The following is a 14,873-nucleotide window of genomic DNA, read 5'->3' as shown; positions in this document are numbered from 1 at the left end:
GATATACCTATAAATAAATCACAGATAGTTGGAAAACATCTCTGAAACATAAACCAAAGAATTCATCATTTGTAATGCACATGAGAAATATTTTATTAGCTGTGCAAGTGAGCTGATATGCAAGTACAGTATGTTAATTTGCAGAGTTTGCTTTGAGGAACACAAACTGTTCCTTAACTCTATAAAAATGAAAGTAGCTTATACAAAGTAAAGTTCTGAAATCAACGGGAAAATGTATTCAGAATTTTTAAGTAGCCCTTGGTAAGGAAACTGAAGTTAAGAGTTGTTCAATACTTCAATTATAAATTCAAATGTTGAAGTGTAATATTATTGCCATTACAGTAGTATTCGTATAATTATAGGACTGTTGAAAACGAAGGGAAAAATAAGTTAATGCATTAAGTATGTGGAAGAAAAAAAAAAAAAGCAAATAAGATGACAACAGAAAAAAAAAAAAGAGAGAGAGAGAGAGAGAGACAACAATTAGAGGAAAAGTATTACCATTAAAATAAAGTTGACAGGTATTAGAAATATTATCACATGATCTGCAATAGTGTAATAAAATATTAAGTTCAGTATTGCCAAATTCCATACTGTCATCTAAAATAATGAGGAGGAGAAAGAACTATGATTACTAGGTAAGATTTGAACAGATCTTCAACTCTTGTAAGTGGAACACAACATTCTTGTGCTATGCTGGAGATGAAAATCTACCCTACTTGGAAACAATCAAAGAGATTATTATTAACAAGGTGTTTGGAAAGTTAGGAACAGAATATCTTTTCAAGAACTTTACCAAGATATAAAAGGTTAGAAATAGCATGATAGTTAGCAATGGAATTTGAACCACATAAAAGCTTCTTAGGAAAGGGTGCTGAGAAGGTAGCCACTTTAAAAGCTCGAGGAAATGTACCACTGGGAAAAAAAAAAAAAAAAAAAGAGAGAGAGAGAGAGATCATTTATAAAAGCTGTTATGTGGTGGGAGAATCAGAAGAGGTAAAGTCATCAAACATAAGGTAGAGTGAAAGTGCTTGTGTTTTTATATAAGATGATACTAATTGAATAGGGTAGGTAGAAGCAGGGAACAAACAGATTTGGTAATAGGACAATAATTAAAAGTTACAGAAAAAAAGGAAAAAAACACTTTGGTTAAGCAATGCATCAGATGTGCATGGTAATCTTTTTTTGTAACTGGAAAAGGTCATTTTATTATTCATTAAACAACTTATTCAAAATATTTTTAAAACAGTGACAATGAAAGTACCACTTTCAAAGTACTTTCTAGGTGATAGATTTTTAGGCTAGAGTACCGATGTTAAAAATTATTTCTAAATTTCAGTATAGAGAGTGTTACATAGTACAGTAGGGTTTTTTTATGTCAATATGAGAAAATCTTGCACTGATTTTTAGGGTAATGAAGTTAACAGGGAAAATAGCTATTTATTGCTCAAGGGGAATCATTATAACTATAAAAACAAATGATCATAAATATAAAAACAATATCTAAATTTTAGGAGCATTATAAAATGGAATGACAGCACATATTTGTAATTGCACGTATAGCTTCTTCTGATTTCAAAACCCTAATGCTGAGGTAAATTTGTGGTTGATGAAAAGGTTTTCTAAAAATAGGATATGAGTCAGCTAAGGTATTCTTTGAATTGTGACAACTTAAAGAGAAATTTAGGATCTTCTATATTTCACTCCCACCTATGATTTTTTAATTGGTACACGGTTAGATATCTGTGAATTTGACTAAATCTTTATGAAGAAATATTTACAATATACTTAGAAGATGAATGGAAATTTATCATTTGAGTTCAGATATTTATAATTTTAATTCAAAAAATGAGAACAAATGCTGTCAAAGTTAACCATCTAGTTATAAGCAAAAATTAAAACATATTTAGCTAAAAAGCAGTGATAAAATAACAATTAAAAAGACAAGTAAAATTTCAGGTTATGGCATTCAAGGAGAGGAGGGATAATTAGAAATGGAGAAAACAAAGAAAACAGTTTTAAAGATTGATAAAGTTATTGATATAATTTTTAAAATCTCTAGGAAAAATACTCTTAGTGAAAGGTATGAAAATACAATAGATCATAGACATAGAATCATAGATATTTAGAAGAATCCATTCTGGATGAGCATCTTAGGCTAGGTAGGAAAGAAATGGGCCAAAGTGTTAAGAATTTCCACAAGAATATAAATTTTAACATGTAGAGGTAAAAGAATGGGGAAGATAAAAATGGCTTAGAAGTAAAAGGCCAAGCAGGAAATGTGGCAACTGTGAGAAGGAAGACTTTTTCATATTGGGGAATATACTTGAAAAGAGATAAGGCAAGATGAGGTATAATTTATATATAGCTATACTATTGCCAAGAATAATGCTGTATTTTAAGGTGAGTTTTGCACAAATTTTAAAGAAAACAAACATTACAACCAATGTCCATAAGAAAAGGTAAATATGAATGAGAATAAAATGATGAAAAAAAAATCCAAGAGTGTAACGGGTGTATTGTAACTAGAAAGTAATAGGGATGATTAATGGAAGGTGAAATTAAAAGAAGTGATGTAAGAGCAAAGAGTACTACAAGGTCATCTGTAGCAATGAGCTATACGAACCTTGACATTTTTACAATGGATTTTCAACAGAGTGAACTGATCCTAAAGTATAGCAGCTTGAGTGGAACAGAGGAGAAAGAAAGAAAAGGTTATGTTGCAGCATGATGGAAAAAGAGTCTCTTAAAAAAAAATAAGTCTTTTCAACAGCTTAAATCTGAGTTCCTTAGTGACTTGATTAGTCAAATGGATTTTTGTCCCTCAATTAGTGTTTTCAGTTTACCACATTCTCATACCCCAGGTTTCAGTAAATAATATCTAAATAAATAAAAAAAAAGCTCTAATGTTTAACTTAATACCTCAGCCAAAATGTGTTTCTCCACCTAGTCAGTGTAAACATCTTAATATTACATTAGGAGAATGTGCATTCTGACTACTGATGGCAATTCAAGGGTCCCAAAATGCAGGAAAAATATCCAATTCAAAGTATCACTCCCTACAGCTATGGATTTCGACTTGAGATGTTATCTCAAAATCACTTTTTGTAGTAACCTACTGCTCTACTAAATCCTAGCAATACAAATCAGTCTGGCATTCCCAAAAGCCCAGGGAGAATTTTTCATTGTAAGCAAGCTTTCACTGTAAGTGCATTCAGGTTGCAACAGTTGAACTAGAATCAGGGTATCTCAGAATCAGGGTATCTCAGAAGAGCATAGTGTTAAATAACAACAACAACAACAACAATAATAATAACAGTAATAATAATAATAATGTTTCCTTAAAAAGAGAGAGGAAGAGAGAGAGACAGGAAGAGGGAGAGAGAGAGAGAAAGAAAGAGAGAGAGACAGAAAGAGAGAGAGAGAGAGAGAGAAAGAAGGAAAGAAGAGAAGCTCAACAAAATTCAAATTTACAAAGATATCTCTCCAGGAATGAGTATTTTTGTGCTTGTGTATTAGGCAAGGGTTCAATGATAATGCATTGTTTGGAGTTCCAATCACATTGTAGTGTCTGAAAAAATAATAATAATAATATGATAATTATTTAGGAATTGTTTAAGATTTATAGTTTAGGAATTTCAACTTTGAGTTCTACACTATATATATATAAATATATATATATTTTTTTCATTTTTACTTTACAAATTTGTTCCTCTTCACACAGGACACTGAAAAATCCTTCCCCTTTCATTTTTCAATATCACTCTAATTTTCTGCAGGTGAAAGCAGATTGTTAGTTTGTTTTGATTTCCCAGGCACTCTTTTTGATTGAAGTGAAAATGAAATATGTGAAATACCTGTGTCATGATTTGCATAATGATCTTTTGTTTGTTTGTTTGTTTTGTTTCATTTTGTTTCACAAATCATTTGGGGGAAATTGGGTAAGGGTACATTCTTATTACTTCAGCATATTTTTATACAGGCTGAATCTTGGGAAGGGGTGAAACAGTTCAAACAAAATAAGAACAGACACAAATTTTAGCTCACTTCTGAAGGATGCTGCCATGTTTCTGGTGCTGAACTGCAGGGGAAAAAAAAAAAAAAAAAAGGCTACTTCAATGGGGTCTGGCTGATACCCTAAGGAGAAATCAGGTGACCTGCTTGTGTTTGTGCAAATCTTTTGATACCCCCTTATGATGGTCCTAGTGTGGGAAGGGGAGGAGAGCACATGAACAGTTCATAAGCACAAGATACTAAGACTAGAAGGAGAAGGGAGCTGCTGAAAGCTGTTTCCTGTTCTTGTCAAAATACAATTTAAAACTGTTGCTTATTTAAAGCTTCTTAGGGACACTCAGGAAAACAGATCTAAATTTAACTAAAGATACATTGTTAAAAGAAATTAATGCAATGACATTCAAGGTCTTCTTGGACGTTCCCTTTCAGAATTAAAGCAACATAAAAATATTAAACCAAAGTAGAGTAAGAAAACTTTAATTTTGAAAAAGGTTGTCTACACAAAGTTTCTATGTAGTTTGACTAGTGCTCTTTACAAAATAGTATTGTGTTTCTTGACAGTTTTGAAATGACTGGTCCTTGTGATATTGTGGCAGCTGTTAAGGACTCCTTTGCCCACTTTGCTCTCCAGCCTTGTATGTCACATGAGACTGAGGCCCCTGTGAGAGTTTGTGTTGTACTATATTTAATTAGGTCCTCACTCGTTTCATTGTTCGTATCTGGAATTTAATGAAATGGCTTCTATGAGTGCCAATGGTAACTATAAATTATATTTACCCTGAAGTAATAATTAAAATCTGCCTTTTAAAATGTGGTTCAGAGGTGTGGTCCCTTTTACTGACAGGGACTTATGTGCTGAACCATCTTAAGATCTATGAGAAAGCACGTATTGGGACATACATATATTTCAATTTAAATCCCAGGTTTGGGCAATATTATTATTACCAGTAAAAAGGACAATGCTCAGTTATTTGGCCTCTTGGAAGGTCGGATATCTTGCTTTTTGCTTTCGTAAGATTGATTTGTTTCTGCTGAAGGTAAGGCACTCAAACACTTGCCAAACAGCACAAATCTAAGGGCCTTCTTTGCATGGTATAAGTCCATTGAGTAGAAATGTGGGGACACATACCCTGTATTTCTAGATAATGCTCAGTACTGGCAGCTAACCCACTGGTATATTTTGTTTTATGACTAAAAACATATCGATGGGTAAAAGAGGCCTTTTGACTTTTTCCATTCAATTTTGCTATTAGGCAGCTGGTAGCTTTCTCACTATACAACTAGTCTCCTCACAGGAGGGCCCCAATTCTTCACTTCTCGGATTTTTAGAGGTTGATCTCACTCTCACTTGTTGTAATTTATCTATTTAGGAAAGGTTATCTCACACTTAGAATGGAGAACACATAGCCCAGGGAAATCTGGCTTCCATGTCCACTCCAGTGAACATCTGGAGATTGCTCATAACAAAACTCCCTTGCTAATGTCTGACCTAGTTAGGGCCTTTTGTTTGTAGTACCTTATCTGAGGATGTTAAGAATACTCAGTTCAAGTTATTTAAGAGACTTTATTTATTTATTTATTTATTTAAATAGGTTCCTACTTATGTCCTCCATCAGTAAAATGGGGAGAAATATCTGTCAAGCCCATTCAGAGTTTCAGTCAATAAAAATGAAATTCAAATGACCAAATATTAACTGTTATAGTATTGCTTGCAACTGTTAAGCAAACACAAACCATTTTAACACAGGTTAATACATGCAAGAACAAAGTTGTATTTCTAATACCATTTTTGTAAATTGTATCTAGGAAGCAAGTGGTTTGCTGCTGCCTCCTTTGGTGATATTGAAGATCCTCCTGAGCTTCTGCTTCGGCATAGGTCAACCATCTCCTCTTCAAATTAAAACCAATCCTTGCTTAAAGAATCCAGTGTTCAGGTATTGTATTTGTACCTAATGGACAAACATTGCATTTTTTAAACTAATATCCATAGGCAGCTTTTGAGTACAAAGGATACAGAAGATAGGGGATGCTTAAGGGAAGAGATGCTGTTCCTTTTTCCTAAACAAACAAGCTTGTTTTCATGATAGCTTAAACGTATTTCAAGTCTTAAAGAGAACAACATTCAGCCTCTCTCCTGATTTTTTTTTTTTCTAAAAAAAGTTACTGTTTATGCTGTCTCCATAGACCTGGATAGAGAAGCCCATAAAGCATTTATAATTCCCAGACTGTTAATACAGAAACATCATTAAAATATAGAAAGCTGTGTCTATAACTGCTGGTGAACAGGCAGGAAAAAAAGCAATGTTATTAGGGTAGAAAATTCTTTCACTAACTAGGGGAGGGTATGGGTGGATACTGCTTATTGGAGTACTTTGGAGAAATCCCTGGATTTTAAATGGCGGGATGGGGAAAAGGAAAGCAAAAGTCAGGTGTGTCCCCCCCCCCCCAATATAAGCAAAATTTCCCTGCCTCTGCCTGTCCCTCTGTCCCTTCCCCAGAAATATTAATGAAAGAAAGAAAACAAAATCCAGAAGGGAGATGTGTGCCTTCAGAAGACTTTAGTAAGATTCTGGCAAAGGCTTAACCCTCCCTCATCAGAGAAAATAAGCCTGATTTTATCAACAGAATGAAAACATTAAATAGTTTCCACCCACATCCACATTTTTAGTTCCTCTTCCAGAATGGGGGGTCACTGGAATAAGCTTTTCCCTGATCCCTGTTACAATACCATCAGCTGTAAAAGTCATCTGCTCTGTCAGAGAACCTAAATGCCACTAAACAGAACCCACGGGGACAAGCAAAGAATTCAAACATGCATACAAAGGAATCACAAGAACATTAATCTTTTCAAGAACCAACTGACAGTACATTTCAGAAAGCACATATAACTCAATTAACGTTTGTGCTCACAAAACCTTTTAATTTATGAACTATAGCTCTTGGGGTTTGCTAAACAATTAAAATCAAATCTAACTTCTCCCCCTAAATTTTGCAAAACTTATTTTATGTTTAATTCCTGCAACTTCAGCAAGAAGAGTTCTTCTACGTGACCCTGATAATAAGAAAGGAAATATTATTGCTCAGTGATCTGCTGTCATCAATGGACAAAAATTAAATGCTTTTGCTAATCCTTTCACTGTCTCACTAGACTTTGACTATGAAGCTTTGTTGACCCTCCTGGAAATCCTGGCAAGAAATACTGAGAGCCACTTGAGTTACTCTTTTCTTTCAAGAAAGAATCAGAGGGTAGTAGTTGATGATTGCTCTTTTGCCTCGATATGTTCTTATGCAAGACACAATGTTCCTACTTTTTGATATACATGCTACATTGTGAGATCAATTCAGTAATACTCTGTAAACACTGGTTTTGGATCTGATCTGAACAGTAACAGTCATGGCCATGGTGAAACTGGAACTATAGTTCAAACCAGATAAAAGAGCTACTGCTGCCAAATTACTTGAAAAACCTTAGGAAAAGATGAATAAGCTGTTTCTGTGTTAACGCTCATATATTCTTTACAGAACAGCCAACAGTTTAAATATCTTTAAATGTTTGGGTACTTTTATGTGGTAAGCAACACATATTCATTTCTTAAGTGGTTCTCAATATCACTTTGGGTTAAGAACTTCACTGCAGTAATCTCTGCTGTGTCTCTTCAGTGTCAGAATTTCTCTGTTACACCTTTCAGCTGTGTTTACATTTATATTAAAGTCCTAGAGCCTGTAGTGATTTGGGCCCACCCAGATTGAAAAAATCTCTGTCTTTTAAACTGACCTTGATTAAACAAGCTGAGATGACCCAGCCAAGTGGCTTACTGGAGGAGGCAGTTGTATTCTCTCCATGCTTTGGGTACCAACCAGAACCTTCCTGGGGCATCTCGTAGCATATCTCTGGCTTTTTAGCAAGCCAAAACAGTTCTTTAAGTGGGTATAAGACTCATCCAGGAGTGAAAAGCACCTTGTTCTCTAAAAATGAACTGTTTTGATGGCACATTTTTTTCCTTGTTCAACTCCACCCTATAAGGAGATGAAGAACTACAAATTAGGGCCTGTCATGCTGTTAGGACATTTTTAAAAATCATGCTTTAATGTTGTGGAATTTGATGATTCCCAAAGAATGCTACAAGATACACAGACAATACCTTTTGCCATGTGGTGAATAAGACATAAGCCAGAGGGTATATTCTATTCCCTTAGTTGCTATTTGGTTTAAGTTACTTATTGTTAATTTTCTATACCACTGTGATGAGGTTTATACTATCTGTGAATACAGAATATGATGGGTAAGTTTTAGAAACTGTATGTAAGGTTTACTCAAGAAATGAAGCCTTTCCACAGTTTCTTGAAACTTTTATAATTGCTATTAAAAAAAAACAAAACAAAACACCAAAGTCCCATAAATATATATGTATGTATATATATATGTATATATGTATATATATAAATAAATTAGTAGTAACCTTTTTTTCAGTGATGAAATAGGTTAATTTCATAGCTGACTTGAAATCTTGTGACAAGTTCTGGTATTCTATTATGCCATTATTAGTAGAAGAAATAATCCCTTGCAGCTGTGGTAACTCATGATAACACACAATATATACCCATCAAGATATCTCCTGACAGCAATGAAATTAACTCGTGTCACCCCTGTGTCTAACAGAATGTGCTTGCAGCTTCTTCTTAGTATGCCATTTCAGATACCAACAAATTGATATATGGGGAAAATACATCTATTAGAAACAATTGGTTATACCAATATTTTCACTGCCTGCATTGTACGTTTGATGACAGATGTTTCAAGCATGGTAAGCAGACAGTAAGTAATCAAAAGTTTAAAAAAAAAAAAAAAAAAGAAATCATAGTTTATGCTTACTTCTTGAATGTGTATTTCCTTAAGCTTCAACAGGACCTATATGGATGCCCTGCACAACTATTTTTACTCCCAGTGCATCCTTGATGGGGTTGCAATCCATTCACAAATCCTCTGGCTCAGAATCGCATGAACCGAAACCTAAAGCCATTCGAATTCCTGCTGCTGAAAGGAGCTATTTTGAAATAACAGGATGATCTGTTACCTCTCCCTTCTTTTTACTTCTAAAACTAATGTTTCTAATACAAAATTATCTATGTGTCTATTAAGCTTTGAGATTATGCTCTTTAAGGTTAGTTCCAAAATGCTGGAAAGCAAATATGTTTTATGACGTTTCTATATAGAGGAAGCAGACAAATCAGATGAGAACAAACACTTTACAACAATACTTTAAAACTGTACTTTTAATGACTTTTTAAAATAAGTGTTTTGAAATAATTGGAAAAGCAAAGAGATGAAACACATTATTTACTGCCACACATATTCTTACTTTCTGATTAGAAAATGTAATCAAACAATTTCCACATCACAAATGTTATCCAAACATTTTGTAGTCCTTGCACAGTATGAATTATCCCCAACTTAACTTCATGTACTACATCCTTGATTATAGGACCATTTTTGACTTTCTTTTTTTCTTAACTAACAAACAAACACAAATAAACAAACAAACAAAACTCACATTAGACTCATGGAATACTTTCAATTTAGATCTTTTAATAAAATGCAGGTTGAAAGAAGCCTGGTCACAAGGGAAAGCGTTACTTAAAGATTGAAGTTGGCATTACAGAAACAAAAGACAGCTTTAAAAATAGAGGCTACTGTTTTTGTTTCTGCTCTGTGTTTCTTCCCTTGTGGCTAAGCAGCTTTTAGCTTTAAATATTTATTAAATAAAAACATAAATATGACACCCCTTCCCCCCCCCCCCCTTTTTTTTCTTGATTTGGGCAGATCCTATTCTGGGAAACAAAAGCCACTAAATGGTATAAAGAAAATACTTACTCTGCAGAAGGTGTGATTCTTAAAATTTGTAAGTTCAAAAAATATGAATTCTTCCCATAAATAAAGCATGAATTCATTCTGAGACTCGTAGGCATTTGACAGCATGAACGGACACTAGCGGGATTTATAAACAGCAGGGTTTTACAGCCTATATTTCATACAGTAAGACATTATAAATTGTAAATTTACAATATGTAATTAATGAAGATGTCAGAAATACTGGGGCTATGTTCCAAAGAGCAGTGAAATGATATCTTACCAGAGGAAAAAAAAAAAATTATTGACACTAAAACTCCATCACTTAGGTTTTCAAAGTGGCATTTAACATTTTAATGGCATTCTACTGAGAGGCTAATATCCTTTGCTGGACTTTGAAAGTATAAGGATAAATGTTTTAAAGCCAGAGGTCATTAGGGGAAAGGTGTGTCACTGAGAGTGTACGGTGCTGCAAAAGTTTTGATTGCACAGCTTTGGGATTGCTATGTGGATCTTGCCTTCCAAACCTTCAGCCACCTCTACCCCCCTAAGACACTGAACCTCTTAACTGATACATTGATTTAAATCTGTCTTAGAGAGGCCAGATGCAATCCAGCCAAAAAAAAGTTAGCTGTCTGGACCTATAAAAGCAAACATGAGAGGGTATCTTTTCTACACTAAAGTGACTACCTTTCACTTATATTTTCAGTCTCTTTGTAAGTCTCTATACCTGGCTCTCCTCCCAGAACCCACCTACTACCTGCAGATGTTGTACTTTTGTTCAAGACAAAAGATTGCAGAAATCTGCAAAAAGGATGCACACGAGCAGCATTTTCATAGTTTCAGATCATTTTCATAATTTGTGGATATTGTTTTATGGCTATCTTTTATACCCAAATATGGTTACTTCCAGCTCTCCTACATAAAATATCTCCTGTGAGCATTATTTATTTTTCTCTGCTCAGATTATCTCTTTGTATTTCCTAGATAGGACGTACCTGTCAAGGTATGTATGGGTCTTATGCTTCATTTTTCAAGATCATGGGACCAGGAGAAAAGCTAGCACATGAAATCACAACTATCATCAAAGGAATTGTTAACAAATCCCAGAAGACACTTTATCAGACAAAACAAAATAAACAACAACAGCAAGAAAATTAGTTTATGGAGTACTTTCAATGGAATCCAAAGCATAACAAATGTGTAAAATTGCTGAGATCAAAGAATACTGACTGGAATGGATACAAAGGAAGGCAACTAGGATGATCACGGGAAAGAAAAGAGGAGACACTGAAAGATCTTGGATTGTTCAGCCTAGGAAAATGAAGACAGAACACAGAATCCTTCATCATAAAAACATCAAAAAATGTAAACACCAGGCAACTGAGTGTCAACTTTGTTAACCATCCCTGAACAAATTTTGTCTGAAAATAGTAAGGTGGTTTCTACCTTACACAGTTTCTGAAACAGACTTATGACTTAGGAGTAGGAACTAAGTACCTAGCCAGTTAAGACACCAGCAGATGAACAGGATGACGCATCATGTTTGTTTGTGATAGTAGGAACTTGATTTGATGAGCCAAATTGTCCCTTCCTGTCTAAAATTAAGATGTAAGTTACCATAATTTTAAAATCTTAGTAAAATATACACATTGATTGGAGCTTCAAGCTCAAGGCAAAGAACACATGACTTGGATCTGTTAAAATATCTTACTCGGCCCACCCTACAAAAAGGTTGAATTAAGCTTTTTCAATAATGTTGAAACCTAAATAATGTTACTAATGTCTTCAGTTCTCTGAAAAGTTGTAACTGATCTGACTAGACTGTAGTCTTTGGCAAATTATTTTGCTGATTGAAAGTTTCCCTTATTTTTGTATGCCTCAATTTTCTTTGGCTTGTGTATTGTAAAAAGAAAAAAGCATAATTGAGAAGGTACAGAATGTGGCATTGTTTTCTTCATTTTAGCAGTGCAGTAGTGCAATAAATTTCTTTTGGAAAACAAATAAAGTAATTAATCAGGATAGAAGCTCTAATCTGAAATTCAAGGTTTTTAATACAGATTTTTTAGGTAATTATTTTTTTTTTCCATGTGATAGTATATTTTCATTTTCAGGATACATTTAAGTATAATTACTTTAAAAAAAAAAAAGGAATTAAATGTTGCAAAGCTGCAGAAGTTTTGTATCAGTAGAGACAGTAGAATTTTCAAAGATGGAGAAACAGAAGTTAAACTGCTGGAGAAGTTAGAACTCTGCTATTTGAAAAGACAGTCTTTCCTTTCAAAATATGTTTTAAAGTATATTGCCTAATGAGCATTTTCTGTGTCAGCTGCTTACTCCAGTGTTTTATTCTGAAAAAGTAAGGTATGTATGTTAGCAGTATGGGAAAATATTTTCCAGGGAATGAACAAGGTTGAGAGCTAACTGAATTAATCGTAAGTTGATGATGTTAATTAGGGGAATATATTTTTCCCTGATTACTAAATATGTTTAGTGAAAATCAGATTCATTAGTAAAGAATAAACACACGTTATAATTAAACTGTATTTACCTTTGACATATGTCTGTTAGCTGGAAACATCTACAACTGGTGGTTATAAACTTTCTGATGAAAGTGTCTCCTGCCAAAACCCTGGTGTTCTGTTGAAGATTAAAGCAAATAACTTGTGGTTTCTTTATTATAGCTGGCTCTGACAGCATATATAAACTGACGGGAAATTTCCATTGAATACATGGTGTTTCAGGATTCTGCTAGATGTGCATATACACATACAGCAAGGTTCAGTGGAATTTCAGCTTTAGCAGGAAATGGTGGGATATGAACTGTTGAGGAGACAAGGCTTTGAAGATGTCCTGATTCTCTTCAAATTTGGTAGAGGATGGTGAGAGAATCTGCCTACCTACTTCAGGCATGTCACAAAGGAATATTTTCTTTCTCCATTCTTCCCACAGAAAACAAAATTTACTTGTTGAAGCAATTCCTAAATAGGCAGTAAATGAACTAACTCTGGAACTGGAATCAATAAAGCTGCTTCAGACTGAGGTTACGCCCAAGCTAATAGCCCAAGTGCAGTACCATGCTTCACAGGCTACGCTGCTCCAAGTGATTGTAAATGTACCTGTTCAGGGATATCTAACATATTGCTCCATTGTATTTTTTTAGACATAACCAAGATGAATAATCAAAAAGCTAGAAAATATCAAAACTGAAGTTCTTCAGGTTATTTTATATGTTCACCCATGTTATGTGCACTGCAGTGCTATTCTTTATTATGCAGCAACAGTATGTTATTTCACAGATTCATAGAATCATAGAATGGTTTGATTTGGAAGGGACTGTGAGATCATGCCTTATTCTCTGAACACTTGGTGTAATCTAGAGTATTGTCTTATGCCCTACAATGTCTGAATAAGGTCTAGTGAAATTGAATGCTGTCTACTGCTTCTTGCACTTGAAATAGGTGTATAGTGTATAGTGAATGGAATAAAGATTGGCTGGAAGATGAATATGGGTTTCACATTTTCATTGACCTCTGGCTTCCAAACTTACCATTGCCAGAGACTTTGTGTGTAACTCTGGAAGTTCCTAAGGCTCCATTTCAGCTGCTTGTTAATTAAATGGGGGTCATGACGCTTCTTGTTTAGGCAGGGCTTTTCTTACAGACAATATATAAGGCCTTATGAAACAAGCTGAAAACTTATGGAGCATCTAATGAAAATATAAGTAAAATCTTCAGTGATGTGTTTGGTCAGTATAAAGTACAGGTGCCACAGTTTTGTACAGCAGACATAAAAAAAATATATAGTATATGATATATTTTTCATTCATCACTGAGGGAAAAATAGTATGTAATCATGTAAGAATGGAATATAATGTCATGAAAAGTACTCTGTGTAATCTCATGACTTTTGAGTGTTTCACTTGCAGACCTCTCATATTCTTTCCTGTAGCTTTCCTTACTTTGTAACATCTGTTGAGGTGAATATTTTGAGGCACAACAGTCTTTTTTTCCATCACCTATGCTTACATCAGCTGATGGTGCTTTAGAGTTGCTTTATACGTACTTACTGGTGGTAAAATTTCTTTCAAATACCTCAGTACATGGTACAATAGATATCAGGCATTGAAAGTAGTATTGTTAATATTCTGTTTGTGTATATTTTATTCTGATAACTGTATAAACATAATGTTCATGAAAACAAAATAATTCTTTAGAGTTAGTCCAATCAAGTAGATGCAAAATAATATATCTGTTCATATATAACAGGAGGCTATGACAACTTTGTATTTTGCAATTTCATAGGAAAAAAAAAAGAAATTTAACAGAGAATTTTTAGCTAAAAGTATTTAGTAAAAAAAAAAAAAAAAAGACCCTTATCATATTTTATGCCATCTTATCCTGTTAAGTTGAAAGTTGAAATCTTTTTTCTAAAGCCCACCAAAGGAGAGAGGGAGAGAGAGAAAATATATGCTTTTACTTTGATAAACTGGTTAATGGCCTGAAAAAAGGAACTAAATTACAATGGCAAAATAGAATTTACTTAAAATATTTTAGTTATTTAATGGTTTATTTTTATTAAAAGATTAAAAGCATTGTAAATAAAAATATTTAGACTTTTTTATTATTATTTATTCTTCATAAATTATGCTGCAAAATGCTAGAGTATTTTAGCTTTGTATGCTAGAGTCCAAAACTGTTTTTTATAATTCCATGACTTTTCAAGGCATATGTTGTACAATGCAGGATGAACAGGAAACCTGGTAGATACTCACTGGCACTATAACGTGAAGAAAAGAGAGCCACAGTGAGAGCAATGGAGTTGTCTCTTTCACACACATTTGTTGGACTGATGTAATTCAGCTGAATGCTACTTTATCAATTGTAATGACTTAGTAGCTAGTTTTCATGGAAGTATAGTAAGCAAATGCGCATGACTAGTAAGGCTGATGGCACCTCTTGAATGTGCAAAATGAAAGCAGGATGCCTAGAAGAAACTTTGGGTATTTCCT

General features: G+C 33.9%; 1 long non-coding RNA gene across 1 annotated transcript; it reads left to right on the top strand.

Annotated features, from left to right (window-relative positions):
- Nucleotides 1-385: 385 nt before the first annotated feature.
- On the top strand, nt 386-14,081 carry LOC310893844. The gene is made up of 3 exons (XR_014579365.1): nt 386-1,016; nt 5,821-5,948; nt 10,850-14,081. It is a non-coding gene; the product is annotated as an uncharacterized lncRNA (long non-coding RNA).
- Nucleotides 14,082-14,873: the final 792 nt, after the last annotated feature.

The sequence above is a fragment of the Anser anser genome (assembly GCF_964211835.1).
Source record: "Anser anser genome assembly, chromosome: 2".
Classification (NCBI taxonomy): Eukaryota; Metazoa; Chordata; class Aves; order Anseriformes; family Anatidae; genus Anser; species Anser anser.
This window is presented reverse-complemented; position numbering and strand designations above follow the sequence as displayed.